Raw genomic sequence first — 14,827 nt, 5'->3', positions numbered from 1 at the left:
CTCTAAACATTTTGAGAAAAAATATATTATTAGTATAATATATATGCAATAGAGGAAAATAGGAGAACAAGGAAAACTTCATTATTCCAATTAAAGCCAGGATAAAAAGTAAGATAACATATAAGTGTAAGACATGAAATAAGATGGTTTAAATAGCTACAAAATAGCAGCAATCAAAATAAATATAAATGGATAAACTTTCTTATAACACTGGCTGCTAGAATTTTTAAAAATCAAGGCATGTGCTTTTTATAAATAACACTGAACCAAACTGATACAAAAAAGTTAAAAAATAAAGTAATGGGAAAAGATAGAACATAAAAATGTTAATGTAAGGCTATTGGAATTTTGGAATCAAACAATACAGAATCAAAGAAAATAATGCTGAGAATTTATAGTAATAAAATTTCCAAACCCAAGATTAATATATATCATGAATATTTTCTCACCTAATAACATGGCTTCCATATAAGCACAGCAAAACTGATAGAACTTATAGGAGAATTTGAGAAATTTATTATCAGTAGAACAGAGCTTAACCTCTCAAAATATTAAGCAGACAAAAATATCATCACTATAGAGAAAAACTTGATTTAACACTCATTCTTTTTTTTAAACACTGTTGAAAGGAGCATTTACAATTGACATAATACTAGACTACAAATGAAATGTCAACAATGTCCAACAAATTCCTATTATTCAGCTTATATTTACCATAATATAGAGAAAATGAAAAATCAGCCACTTGAAAGACACCATTCTTTTGAAAGGAATAACGTAATTAAGAAATCGATATACTTTTTAAAGTTTCAAAATTTTGAATAAGAAAAAATTACAAAAACACACTGAATTTCTATGTCAATAACTGCTTTAAAAAAACATTGTTTTAGGTTCACATAGAAGGCCAGTGTTTAACAATTAATGTTTCAAGTTTTGAAACTTTATATTTTTAAGATTTTATTTATTTATTTGATGGATAGAGATCACAAGTAGGCAGAGAGGCAGGCAGAGAGAGAGAGAGAGAAGGAAGCAGGCTCCCTGCCGAGCAGAGAGCCCGATGTGGGGCTCGATCCCAGGACCCTGGGATCATGACCCAAACTGAAGGCAGAAGCTTTAACCCACTGAGCCACCCAGGCACCCCTCAAGTTCTTAAACTTTATGAAGGTTTAAATAAATAAATCTTCAGTGCTCCATTAAATTCTTACAAACATTCACTATGCTCATGCAAACCGTCAGTTGTCAACATTTACAAATTAATGCAAACGTTCTGTTCAGCCTTCCTTTCCTGCATCATGTTCCCAGAAATGTTATAAAAGATGTAGTAATAAAATAATAAATATACCTTTTTTGCAACGGGTTTGCTGCCAGAACACAGGTGTCGTGAAAACCACCGCTCAACCTAAGCCAGAATGGGGAAGGAAAAGACTCATATCAACATTGTTGTCATCGAACACGTAGATTCGGGCAAGTCTACCACTACTGGTCATCTGATCTACAAATGTGGTGGGATCAACAAAAGAACTATCAAAAAATTTGAGAAGGAGGCTGCTGAGATGGGAAAAGCCTCCTTCAAGTATGCCTGGGTCTTGGATAAACTGAAAGCTGAACGTGAACATGGTATCACCATTGATATCTCCCTGTGGAAATTTGAGACCAGCAAGAATTATGTGACCATCACTGATGCTCCAGGACACAGAGACTTTATCAAAAACATGATTACAGGCACATCTCAGGCTGACTGTGCTGTCCTGATTGTTGCTGCTGGTGTTGGTGAATTTGAAGCAGGTATCTCCAAGAACGAACAGACCTGTGAGCATGCCCTTTTGGCTTACACACTGGGTGTAAAACAACTAATTGTTGGTGTTAACAAAATGGATTCCACTGAGCCACCCTACAGCCAGAAGAGATAGGAGGAAATCTCTAAGGAAGTCAGCACCTACATTAAGAAAATTGGCTACACCCCCGGCACAATAGCATTTGTGCCAATTTCTGGTTGGAATGGTGACAACATGCTGGAGCCAAGTGCTAACATGCCTTGGTTCAAGGGATGGAAAGTCACCCGTAACAATGGGAATGCCAGTGGAACCACACTGCTTGAAGCTCTGGATTGCATTCTGCCACCAACTTGTCCAACTGACAAGCCCTTGTGTCTGCCTCTCTAGGACGTCTACAAAATTGGTGGTATTGGTACTGTCCCTGTGGGCCAAATGGAGACTGGTGTTCTTAAACCTGGCATGGTGGTCACCTTTGCTCCAATGTTACAACTGAAGTCAAGTCTGTTAAAATGCACCATGAAGCTTTGAGTGAGGCTCTTCCTGGGGACAATGTGGGCTTCAATGTCATCTTTCTGTCAAAGATGTTTGTCATGGCAATGTGGCTGGTGACAGCAAAAATGACCCACCAATCGAAGCAGCTGGCTTCACAGCTCAGGTGATTATGCTGAACCATCCAGGCCAAATTAGTGCTGGATATGCAACTGTGCTGGATTGTCACACAGCTCACATTGCTTGCAAGTTTGCTGAGCTGAAGGAGAAGATAGATCATCGTTCTAGAAAAAAGCTGGAAGATGGTCTTAAGTTCTTGAAATCTGGTGATGCTGCCATTGTTGATACGGTTCCTGGCAAGCCTCTGTGTGATGAGAGCTTCTTTGACTATCCTCCTCTGGGCCATTTTGCTCTTCGTGACATGAGACAGACGGTTGCAGTGGGTGTCATCAAAGCAGTGGACAAGAAGGCAGCTGGGGCTGGCAAGGTCACCAAGTATGCCCAGAAAGCTCAGAAGGCTAAATGAATATTAACCCACAATATCTGCCACCCCAGTCTTAATCAGTGGTGGAAGAACGGTCTCAGAACTGTTTGTGTCAATTGGCCATTTAAGTTTAATAGTAAATGTCTGGTTAATGATAACAATGCATCGTAAAACCTTCAGAAGGGAAGGAGAATGTTTTGTGGACCATTTGTTTTTTCTGTGTGTGTGTGGCAGTTTTAAGTTATTAGTTTTTAAAATCAGTACTTTTTAATGGAAACAACTTGACCAAAAATCTGTTACAGAATTTTGAGACCCATTAAAACAAAAGTTTAATGAGAAATAATAATGATAATAATAATGAATATACAACCTTGCTCTACAATGCAAAAAACTCTCAGCCGAACAGAACATGTATGTGAAGAATTAATGAGAGATTTGAAGCACTGAAGAGAGAAATTGTAGCCCAGATTACACAAAATTAGATACATTTTTAGGAGATATAAACCATACCTAAGGTGCTATATAACTGGAAGTAATGGAAATAGGAAACTGATCCAGGATGTGGACTGGAAGTATTGCTTATTGGCAAAAACAAAACAAACTAAAAACAAACAAACAAACAAACAAAAACCCCACAACTTTCTAACTTCCTAAAGCATGTTTTTTAGAAAAACCTTAATGAAAATCATGCTTAATGACGTGATCTTAGAAGCATTTCAATTAAACAAGTAGACAAGTTTGGCTGCTCTTTGCACTACAGTATAGCATTGTATTGGAGATGTTGGCCCATGAAATAAGAAAGGAAAAGAAATGAAAATGGAAGAGATGAAACTATTGCTATTTGCAGTGATATGATTAACAATTTAGAAAATCAACAGAAATTTTAGTCTGCCAAGGTGGTTAGACAAAAGATCAACACAGAAACTTCTAATTAGAAAATTTAATTATTTCAAAAATTTAACTCATGATAGTAATAAAAAGTACAATGCTTAGTGATAAGCCTAACAATAAATTTGTAAAACCAGTAGAGATAAAATTATAAACTTAGGGAGACATTAAAGAAGGCTAAATAAATGGGGAGATAAATAATATTGAAGAACAAGAAAAAGCAATACCTCTTATTATACTTCTGTATTTCAATTGTTCTTTCTTTGATTGTTCTTTTAGTCTACAAACTCTCCATTAAGTGGAGTGCTCTTGTTGTTGCTTTTAGAGAGAGAGATTGAGAGTGCAAATGGGGAAGGAAGGGCAGAGAGAGAGAGGGAGAGAGAAAATCTTAATTTTGAATCCACTCAGGACTCACTCTCCCAACCCTGAGATTGTGACCTGAGAGCTGAAATCAAGAGTCATATACTTCGAGATTAGGGAGGGAGGAGGAGTCAAGATGGCAGAGAAGTAGCACGCTGAGACTGCTTCAGCTAGCCGGAGATCAGCTAGATAGCTTATCTAAAAATTGCAAACACCTGAAAATCCATCGGCAGATCGAAGAGAAGAAGAACAGCAATTCTGGAAACAGAAAAACAACCACTTTCTGAAAGGTAGGACCGGCGGAGAAGTGAATCCAAAGCGACGGGAAGATAGACCCCGGGGGGAGGGGCCGGCTCCCGGCAAGCCGCGGAGCAACGGTGCACAAAATCAGGACTTTTAAAAGTCTGTTCCGCTGAGGGACATCGCTCCAGAGGCTAAACCGGGGCGAAGCCCACGTGGATTCAGCGTGGCCTCAGGTCCCGCAGGGTCACAGAAGGATCAGGGGTGTCTGAGTGTCGCAGACCTTGCGGGTATTGGAACGGGAAAGCCGGCTACAGAGACAGAGCCCACAGTAAGCTTACAGCTCGGTGTTACCTTGAACTGGTCACAGGCTCGGAGAGCTCGGAGCGCAGCCGGAGGTCAGGCAGACGGGAGTAACTGGGCGCTGTTCTCTGAGGGCGCACTGAGGAGTGCGGCCCTGGGCTCTCGGCTCCTCCGGGCCGGAGACCAGGAGGCCGCCATTTGTATTCCCGTCCTCCGGAACTCTACGGAAAGCGCTCAGGGAACAAAAGCTCCTGAAAGCAAACCCGAGCGGATTACTCACCCCGGCCCGAGTAAGGGCGGTGTAATTCCGCCTGGGGCAAAGACACTTGAGAATCACTACAATAGGCCCCTCCCCCAGAAGATCAACAAGAAATCCTGCCCAGACCAAGTTCACCTACCAAGGAGTGCGGTTTCAATACCAAGGAGAGCAGCAGAATTCCAGAGGAGGAGAAAGCCAAGCACGGAACTCATGGCTTTTTCCCTGTGATTTTTTTTTAGTCTTGCAGTTAATTTAATTTTTTTCTTTTTCATTTTTTTTTTTTTTTCTCGCCTTCGGGTAAAATTTTTTTTTTTTAACTGTTACCGTTTTCTTTTTTAACGATTTTTTACTAGTTTATCTAATATATATATTTTTTCTTTTTTACATTTTTCTAAGGTGTTTTCCTTTTTTTAAATTCTTTTCTTTTCTTTTTTTTTTCTTTTTTCTTTTTTTTTCTGTCTTCCTTTTTGAACCTCTTTTTATCCCCTTTCTCCCCCCTCACGATTTTGGATCTCTTCTAATTTGGTTAAAGCATTTTTTCCTGGGGTTGTTGCCACCCTTTTAGTATTTTACTTGCCCCTTCATATACTCTTATCTGGACAAAATGACAAGACGGAAAAATTCAACACAAAAAAAAGAACAAGAGGCAGTACCGAAGGCTAGGGACCTAATCAATACAGACATTGGTAATATGTCAGATCTAGAGTTCAGAATGACAATTCTCAAGGTTCTAGCCGGGCTCGAAAAAGGCATGGAAGATATTAGAGAAACCCTCTCGAGAGATATAAGCCCTTTCTGGAGAAATAAAAGAACTAAAATCTAACCAAGTTGAAATCAAAAAAGCTATTAATGAAGTGCAATCAAAAATGGAGGCTCTCACTGCTAGGATAAATGAGGCAGAAGAAAGAATTAGTGATATAGAAGACCAAATGACAGAGAATAAAGAAGCTGAGCAAAAGAGGGAAAAACAGCTACTGGACCATGAGGGGAGAATTCGAGAGATAAGTGACACCATAAGACGAAACAACATTAGAATAATTGGGATTCCAGAAGAAGAAGAAAGAGAGAGGGGAGCAGAAGGTATACTGGAGAGAATTATTGGGGACAATTTCCCCAATATGGCAAAGGGAAGGATCATCAAAATTCAGGAGGTTCAGAGAATGCCCCTCAAAATCAATAAGAATAGGCCCACACCCCGTCACCTAATAGTAAAATTTACAAGTCTCAGTGACAAAGAGAAAATCCTGAAAGCAGCCCAGGAAAAGAAGTCTGTAACATACAATGGTAAAAATATTAGATTGGCAGCTGACTTATCCACAGAGACCTGGCAGGCCAGAAAGAGCTGGCATGATATTTTCAGAGCACTAAACGAGAAAAACATGCAGCCAAGAATACTATATCCAGCTAGGCTATCATTGAAAATAGAGGGAGAGATTAAAAGCTTCCAGGACAAACAAAAACTGAAAGAATTTGCAAATACCAAATCAGCTCTACAGGAAATATTGAAAGGGGTCCTCTAAGCAAAGAGAGAGCCTACAAGTGGTAGATCAGAAAGGAACAGAGACCATATACAGCAACAGTCACCTTATAGGCAATACAATGGCACTAAATTCATATCTCTCAATAGTTACCCTGAATGTTAATGGGCTAAATGCCCCTGTCAAAAGACACAGGGTATCAGAATGGATAAAAAAACAAAACCCATCTATATGTTGCCTCCATGAAACTCATTTTAAGCCCGAAGACACCTCCAGATTTAAAGTGAGGGGGTGGAAAAGAATTTACCATGCTAATGGACATCAGAAGAAAGCAGGAGTGGCAATCCTTATATCAGATCCATTAGATTTTAAGCCAAAGACTATAATAAGAGATGAGGAAGGACACTATATCATACTCAAAGGGTCTGTCCAACAAGAAGATCTAACAATTTTAAATATCTATGCCCCCAACGTGGGAGCAGCCAACTATATAAACCAATTAATAACAAAATCAAAGAAACACATCAACAATAATATAATAATAGTAGGGGACTTTAACACTCCCCTCACTGAAATGGACAGATCATCCAAGCAAAAGATCAGCAAGGAAATAAAGGCCTTAAACGACACACTGGACCAGATGGACATCACAGATATATTCAGAATATTTCATCCCAAAGCAACAGAATACACATTCTTCTCTAGTGCACATGGAACATTCTCCAGAATAGATCACATCCTCGGTCCTAAATCAGGACTCAACTGGTATCAAAAGATTGGGATCATTCCCTGCATATTTTCAGACCACAATGCTCTAAAGCTAGAACTCAACCACAAAAGGAAGTTTGGAAAGAACCCAAATACATGGAGACTAAACAGCATCCTTCTAAAGAATGAATTGGTCAACCGGGAAATTAAAGAAGAATTGAAAAAAATCATGGAAACAAATGATAATGAAAATACAACGGTTCAAAATCTGTGGGACACAACAAAGGCAGTCCTGAGAGGAAAATATATAGCGGTACAAGCCTTTCTCAAGAAACAAGAAAGGTCTCAGGTACACAACCTAACCCTACACCTAAAGGAGCTGGAAAAAGAACAAGAAAGAAACCCTAAGCCCAGCAGGAGAAGAGAAATCATAAAGATCAGAGCAGAAATCAATGAAATAGAAACCAAAAAAACAATAGAACAAATCAACGAAACTAGGAGCTGGTTCTTTGAAAGAATTAATAAAATTGATAAACCCCTGGCCCGACTTATCAAAAAGAAAAGAGAAAGGACCCAAATAAATAAAATCATGAATGAAAGAGGAGAGATCACAACTAACACCAAAGAAATACAAACTATTATAAGAACATACTATGAGCAACTCTACGCCAATAAATTTGACAATCTGGAAGAAATGGATGCATTCCTAGAAACATATAAACTACCACAACTGAACCAGGAAGAAATAGAAAGCCTGAACACACCCATAACCAGTAAGGAGATTGAAACAGTCATCAAAAATCTCCAAACAAACAAAAGCCCAGGGCCAGACGGCTTCCCGGGGGAATTCTACCAAACATTTAAAGAAGAACTAATTCCTATTCTCCTGAAACTGTTCCAAAAAATAGAAATGGAAGGAAAACTTCCAAACTCATTTTATGAGGCCATCCTCACCTTGATCCCAAAACCAGACAAGGATCCCACCAAAAAAGAGAGCTATAGACCGATATCCTTGATGAACACAGATGCGAAAATACTCAACAAAATACTAGCCAATAGGATTCAACAGTACATTAAAAAGATTATTCACCATGACCAAGTGGGATTTATTCCAGGGCTGCAAGGTTGGTTCAACATCCGCAAATCAGTCAATGTGATACAACACATCAATAAAAGAAAGAACAAGAACCATATGATACTCTCAATAGATGCTGAAAAAGCATTTGACAAAGTACAGCATCCCTTCCTGATCAAAACTCTTCAAAGTGTAGGGATAGAGGGCACATACCTCAATATCATCAAAGCCATCTATGAAAAACCCACCACAAATATCATTCTCAATGGAGAAAAACTGAAAGCTTTTCCGCTAAGGTCAGGAACACGGCAGGGATGTCCATTATCACCACTGCTATTCAACATAGTACTAGAGGTCCTAGCCTCAGCAATCAGACAACAAAAGGAAATTAAAGGCATCCAAATCGGCAAAGAAGAAATCAAATTATCACTCTTCGCAGATGATATGATACTATATGTGGAAAACCCAAAAGACTCCACTCCAAAACTGCTAGAACTTATACAGGAATTCAGTAAAGTGTCAGGATATAAAATCATGCACAGAAATCAGTTGCATTTCTCTACACCAACAGCAAGACAGAAGAAAGAGAAATTAAGGAGTCAATCCCATTTACAATTGCACCCAAAACCATAAGATACCTAGGAATAAACCTAACCAAAGAGACACAGAATCTATACTCAGAAAACTATAAAGTACTCATGAAAGAAACTGAGGAAGACACAAAGAAATGGAAAAATGTTCCATGCTCCTGGATTGGAAGAATAAATATTGTGAAAATGTCTATGCTACCTAAAGCAATCTACACATTTAATGTAATTCCTATCAAAGTACCATCCATCTTTTTCAAAGAAATGGAACAAATAATGCTAAAATTTATATGGAACCAGAAAAGACCTCGAATAGCCAAAGGGATATTGAAAAAGAAAGCCAACGTTGGTGGCATCACAATTCCGGACTTCAAGCTCTATTACAAAGCTGTCGTCATCAAGACAGCATGGTACTGGCACAAAAACAGACACATAGATCAATGGAACAGAATAGAGAGCCCAGAAATAGACCCTCAACTTTATGGTCAACTAATCTTCGACAAAGCAGGAAAGAATGTCCAATGGAAAAAAGACAGCCTCTTCAATAAATGGTGCTGGGAAAATTGGACAGCCACATGCAGAAAAATGAAATTGGACCATTTCCTTACACCACACACAAAAATAGACTCAAAATGGATGAAGGACCTCAATGTGCGAAAGGAATCCATCAAAATCCTTGAGGAGAACACAGGCAGCAACCTCTTTGACCTCTGCCGCAGCAACATCTTCCTAGGAACAACGCCAAAGGCAAGGGAAGCAAGGGCAAAAATGAACTATTGGGATTTCATCAAGATCAAAAGCTTTTGCACAGCAAAGGAAACAGTTAACAAAATCAAAAGACAACTGACAGAATGGGAGAAGATATTTGCAAACGACATATCAGATAAAGGAGTAGTGTCCAGAATCTATAAAGAACTTAGCAAACTCAACACCCAAAGAACAAATAATCCAATCAAGAAATGGGCAGAGGACATGAACAGACATTTCTGCAAAGAAGACATCCAGATGGCCAACAGACACATGAAAAAGTGCTCCATATCACTCGGCATCAGGGAAATACAAATCAAAACCACAATGAGATATCACCTCACACCAGTCAGAATGGCTAAAATCAACAAGTCAGGAAATGACAGATGCTGGCGAGGATGCGGAGAAAGGGGAACCCTCCTACACTGTTGGTGGGAATGCAAGCTGGTGCAGCCACTCTGGAAAACAGCATGGAGGTTCCTCAAAATGTTGAAAATAGAACTGCCCTATGACCCAGCAATTGCACTATTGGGTATTTACCCTAAGGATACAAACGTAGTGATCCAAAGGGGCACATGCACCCGAATGTTTATAGCAGCAATGTCCACAACAGCCAAACTATGGAAAGAACCTAGATGTCCATCAACAGATGAATGGATCAAGAAGATGTGGTATATATACACAATGGAATACTATGCAGCCATCAAAAGAAATGAAATCTTGCCATTTGCGACAACATGGATGGAACTAGAGCGTATCATGCTTAGCGAAATAAGTCAAGCAGAGAAAGACAACTATCATATGATCTCCCTGATATGAGGAAGTGGTGATGCAACATGGGGGCTTAAGTGGGTTGGAGAAGAATAAATGAAACAAGATGGGATTGGGAGGGAGACAAACCATAAGTGACTTTTAATCTCACAAAACAAACTGAGGGTTGCTGGGGGGAGGGTGTTTGGGAGAAGGGGGTGGGATTATGGACATTGGGGAGGGTATGTGCTTTGGTGAGTGCTGTGAAGTGTGTAAACCTGGTGATTCACAGACCTGTACCCCTGGGGATAAATATATATGTTTATAAAAAATAAAAAATTAATTAAAAAAAAAATAAAGAAGGGCCATCTGTACCCCAATGTTTATAGCAGCAATGGCCACGGTCGCCAAACTGTGGAAAGACCCAAGATGCCCTTCAACGGACAAATGGATAAGGAAGATGTGGTCCATATACACTATAGAGTATTATGCCTCCATCAGAAAGGATGAATACCCAACTTTTGTAGCAACATGGACGGGACTGGAAGAGATTATGCTGAGTGAAATAAGTCAAGCAGAGAGAGTCAATTATCATATTGTTTCACTTATTTGTGGAGCATAACAAATAGCATGGAGGACATGGGGACTTAGAGTGGAGAAGGGAGTTGGGGGAAATTGGAAGGGGAGGTGAACCATGAGAGACTATGGACTCTGAAAAACAATCTGAGGGTTTTGAAGGGACAGGGGGTGGGAGGTTGGTGTACCAGGTGGTGGGTATTATAGAGGGCACGGATTGCATGGAGCACGGGGTGTGGTGCAAAAATAATGAATACTGTTATGCTGGAAATAAAAAAAAAAAAAAAAGGGGGAAAAAAAAAAAGAGTCATATACTTCACCAACTGAGCTACCCAGGTGTTCCTCCATTAAGTCAGGTATTCTTCAACCACTATGCACTTACCAGTCATTCAAAAATCTTTCATCTCCAGACCTCCCTCTTTAGCTCATTAAATAAATATTTTTTGAGGGGTGCCTGGGTGGCTCAGTGGGTTTAGCCTCTGTCTTCAGGTCATGTCATGATCCCAGGAAGCCCCGCATCAGGCTCCCTGCTCAGGAAGCCTGCTTCCCCCTCTCTCTCTGCCTGCCTCTCTGCCTACTTGTGATCTCTCTCTGTCAAATAATAAATATATATATGTGTATATATATATGAAATATATATGTGTGTATATATATTTATATATATTAAATGTATATGTGTGTATAAATATATAATATATATAAAATAATAATAAATATAATAATAAATAACTAAATAATAAATATATATGTGTATATATAATAATAAATAAATGATAATAAATAATAATTAATAAATATATAATAAATAATAAATATATGTGTGTATATATTATATATAATAATAAATATAATAAATATATATTTATTATATTTATTATTATATATATTTTATACATATATATTATTTTATTGAAAATATATACACATATATATAATATAAAATATATATATACACATATATATATATATTATTTTTTTTGAGCATCGACTTTCTCTCAGTACTTGAAAAACTTACAAAACATGCTTAACTACACACCTGATACCTACATCTGGGTATCCTCATATTTAATTTGTTCAAAAGGAAATTCATGAAAGAATCCTAAATCAATTAAAATTGTTTGGCTGTAGAGAGAACTTCTAAGTAAGATACAGGTTTCTGTTTATTTCACATCAAAGTTATCAGGAAGTAAGTAGTCTAAAACTGAGAAGGTGACCCCGTAATCATCAGACCCCTCACCTTCTTTCATCTTTTTAGTCCATCATCATCACTGAATGGTTCCCATCCTCATGGTTGCTTTTTTGCCCAAGATGACCACTAGACATCTAGTCATTACATTCACACTCCAGGCCAAATAGAATTGAAGGAGAAAGGGAAGAAGAGCAAAAGCTTTTTTAAAGAACTCTCTCATAATCCAACCCAATAACTTCTACTTAATGTTACTGATCAGAAATGAGTGACATAGCCACTTTTATTTGAAAAGAAGCTTGGAAAAAATATTTACTGAGCCCTCCAAAACAATTAAGATTCTATTGATAAAGAAGAAAGAGAAAAATTGGTGTAGGATAAGTTACTGTTATCATAGAAAGTGGTGATAGTCATTGATTCTGGACACTAGAGGCCAAGTATGAAATTGAAACTTACTTTTCACTCTATGTTCTTCTGTGCTTTTAAATTTTTTTTAGATTTATGGGCTACCTATTAAAAATAAATATTTTTCATTGAATTCATTGTCTTTCTTCATGAGCCCACCTGTTCCCCTTAAAAATTGTTTTTTTTTTAGTAAAAGGAATCACCAATCACCGAGTGACCCACACTACACATGCAAATATTATTTTCAACTTTAATTTCAGCCTCCATATTTATCTCACAAGACACCAAATCAAGTCAATTTTATCACAGAAGTGACTCACATATCTAACCTTTTCTCTCCATCCTCATTGCAACTACCTTATTTTAATCTTCAAAATGTCTAGTAGGACTATTGCAATGGCTTATTGTCTGGTCTTTCCCTCATCAATTGTTCCCAATTACTGCCCACCCTCCAGATTGCCACTGGCTATTATTTGAAAACAATTTTAATATGTCACTACTTCTTATAAGTCTGTAACATAGATGCTCATAAATATTCTTTTTTTAACTTATCGATTAATTTAAAAACCTGCAAAAATGAAACTTTCATGAAACAAAATTAGAAATCAAATATACAGGGATTTCTTTTCAGCATTTCTAGTGACTGGATGAAAAATTTATATTCTTGAATCCCAGCTTGCCAATATAAAAATAAAGATACCACACTAACTGACAGGACAACTTGCTAATAACTGCAGAACATATGAAGACGTTGAATTAAACTTCAAAACATTTATTAAGTCACAGGTTTCATTTGTTTAATTACCATTCAGCAATGAACTATTCTCCATGTGCTTTGAGCAGCTATCAAATAGTTGTTTGAATTATACTATAATTTGGCCAGCTATTATTCAGTGATTTTTACATTAGAATTTTAACCATATATATATAAAAATATATATATATATTTTAAGATATATATATATATTTTTTTAACTATATTTGAATATGTATGAAGTCAGGGATCACAGAAACTATACGTTTTAACAGGCTAAGCTTTATTTAAATTTCAGTAACTCAAAGAAGGGTGGGGCAGAAATGTATCTGACATCAAATTTTATGCTTAGTTTGTATTTAAGAAAACACAGCAGGACTGCCTGGATAGCTCAGCTGGTTAAACATCTGACACTTGATCTCAGCTAAGGTCTTGATCTCAGGGTCATGAATTCAAGCCTCATATGGGCTCCATGCTGGGTGTGGAGTCTGCTTAAAAAAGGAAAAACAACCACCTAGAAATAAAATCACCAATAAATTTTAACTCAAATAATTTCAGAGTAAAAGACCATAACACGTTGTACACTTATTGTAAGAAATGCATAGCAGCAAAATCAGCAAAACTTTTTTATTGAAAGAGAATAATAAAACTGAAAACATTTACAATAAAAATGAAAATATGCATGATTTTAAAAAGTTTTATAATTGGTCCTTATTCTTCTGAACCTAAAGAGATCTACGAATAGACAAAATTGTCATGTCACCCTCCACTATATTAGAAAAGACATCACAGACTCAGACTCTAAAACAAATCTTTCTCACTTACTTTTTAAATTTTAACTTGTTCTTAGTTTTAAGTAGGTTTCATGCTCAGCATAGAGCCAAATGTGGGGTTTGAACTCCCACCTGAAATTGAGACCTGAGCCAAGATCAAGAGTTGGTTGGAAGTTCTACTGACTGAGCCACACAGGTATGCTGAACCTTTCTCATTTATTAAGAATGCTATTGCATGAAGAAAATACAGAAGGTACTCACCAACCTGTCGCAAGATAGCTACCATATCTAGTGCCTTAAAACCTCAAAATTCCAGCTTTTATTTTATATCTGTGTACAGGATAAGACCCCTCAGGAAAAATTGTCTTTTGGTCAGTCCTCACTGGTGAGGTGCATCTCATCACACTTACTCAGCGGAGGAGCAGTTCATCTTACTAAGAGAGAAATAACCTGATACTCAGGAGAAGAAAGAATAGTCACAAGTGAGCAACTCTTTCCCCTCTAGACTACAGTTGCCACAAGGAGCTGAAAATCTGGAAAGTTCTCACTTAAGTTTAACTGGAAAAATTTATTCAGCCAATGGATAAAATGATTAACAATTTTTTACAATAACTATCAGAGTCTGAATAATGTTTGGTCCTATTGCAATTTAATTTAAAATATTTAATATTTATATAAAATAATATTTATAAATATGTAATATTTAATTTAAAAGATTTCAACATTTTACCTATGAGGTAAGATTTACAATTTACAGCAATTACAACTTACAGCAATTACATTACTAGGTATATACCCCAAAGATATAAATGTACTGATCTGAAGGGGCACCTGCACCCCAATGTTTATAGTAGCAATGTCCACAATAGCCAAACTATGGAGAGAACTCTGAGACCAATCCACAGATGAATGGACAAAGAAGATGTGGTACATATAGACAATGGAATATTACTTGGCCATCAAAAAAATGAAATCTTGCCATTTGCAATG

At 37.3% G+C, this 14,827-nt stretch overlaps 2 pseudogenes; both read left to right on the top strand.

The window, feature by feature from the left end:
• Positions 1-1,390: 1,390 nt before the first annotated feature.
• LOC116594031 lies at positions 1,391-2,173 on the top strand (annotated as a pseudogene).
• Positions 2,174-2,235: 62 nt separating this feature from the next.
• Positions 2,236-2,953, top strand: LOC116594032 (annotated as a pseudogene).
• Positions 2,954-14,827: the final 11,874 nt, after the last annotated feature.

This window comes from Mustela erminea, chromosome 6, assembly GCF_009829155.1.
Source record: "Mustela erminea isolate mMusErm1 chromosome 6, mMusErm1.Pri, whole genome shotgun sequence".
NCBI classification, from domain to species: domain Eukaryota; kingdom Metazoa; phylum Chordata; class Mammalia; order Carnivora; family Mustelidae; genus Mustela; species Mustela erminea.
The sequence above is the reverse complement of the archived record's forward strand: the minus strand, read 5'-3'. Positions and strand labels throughout refer to the sequence as shown.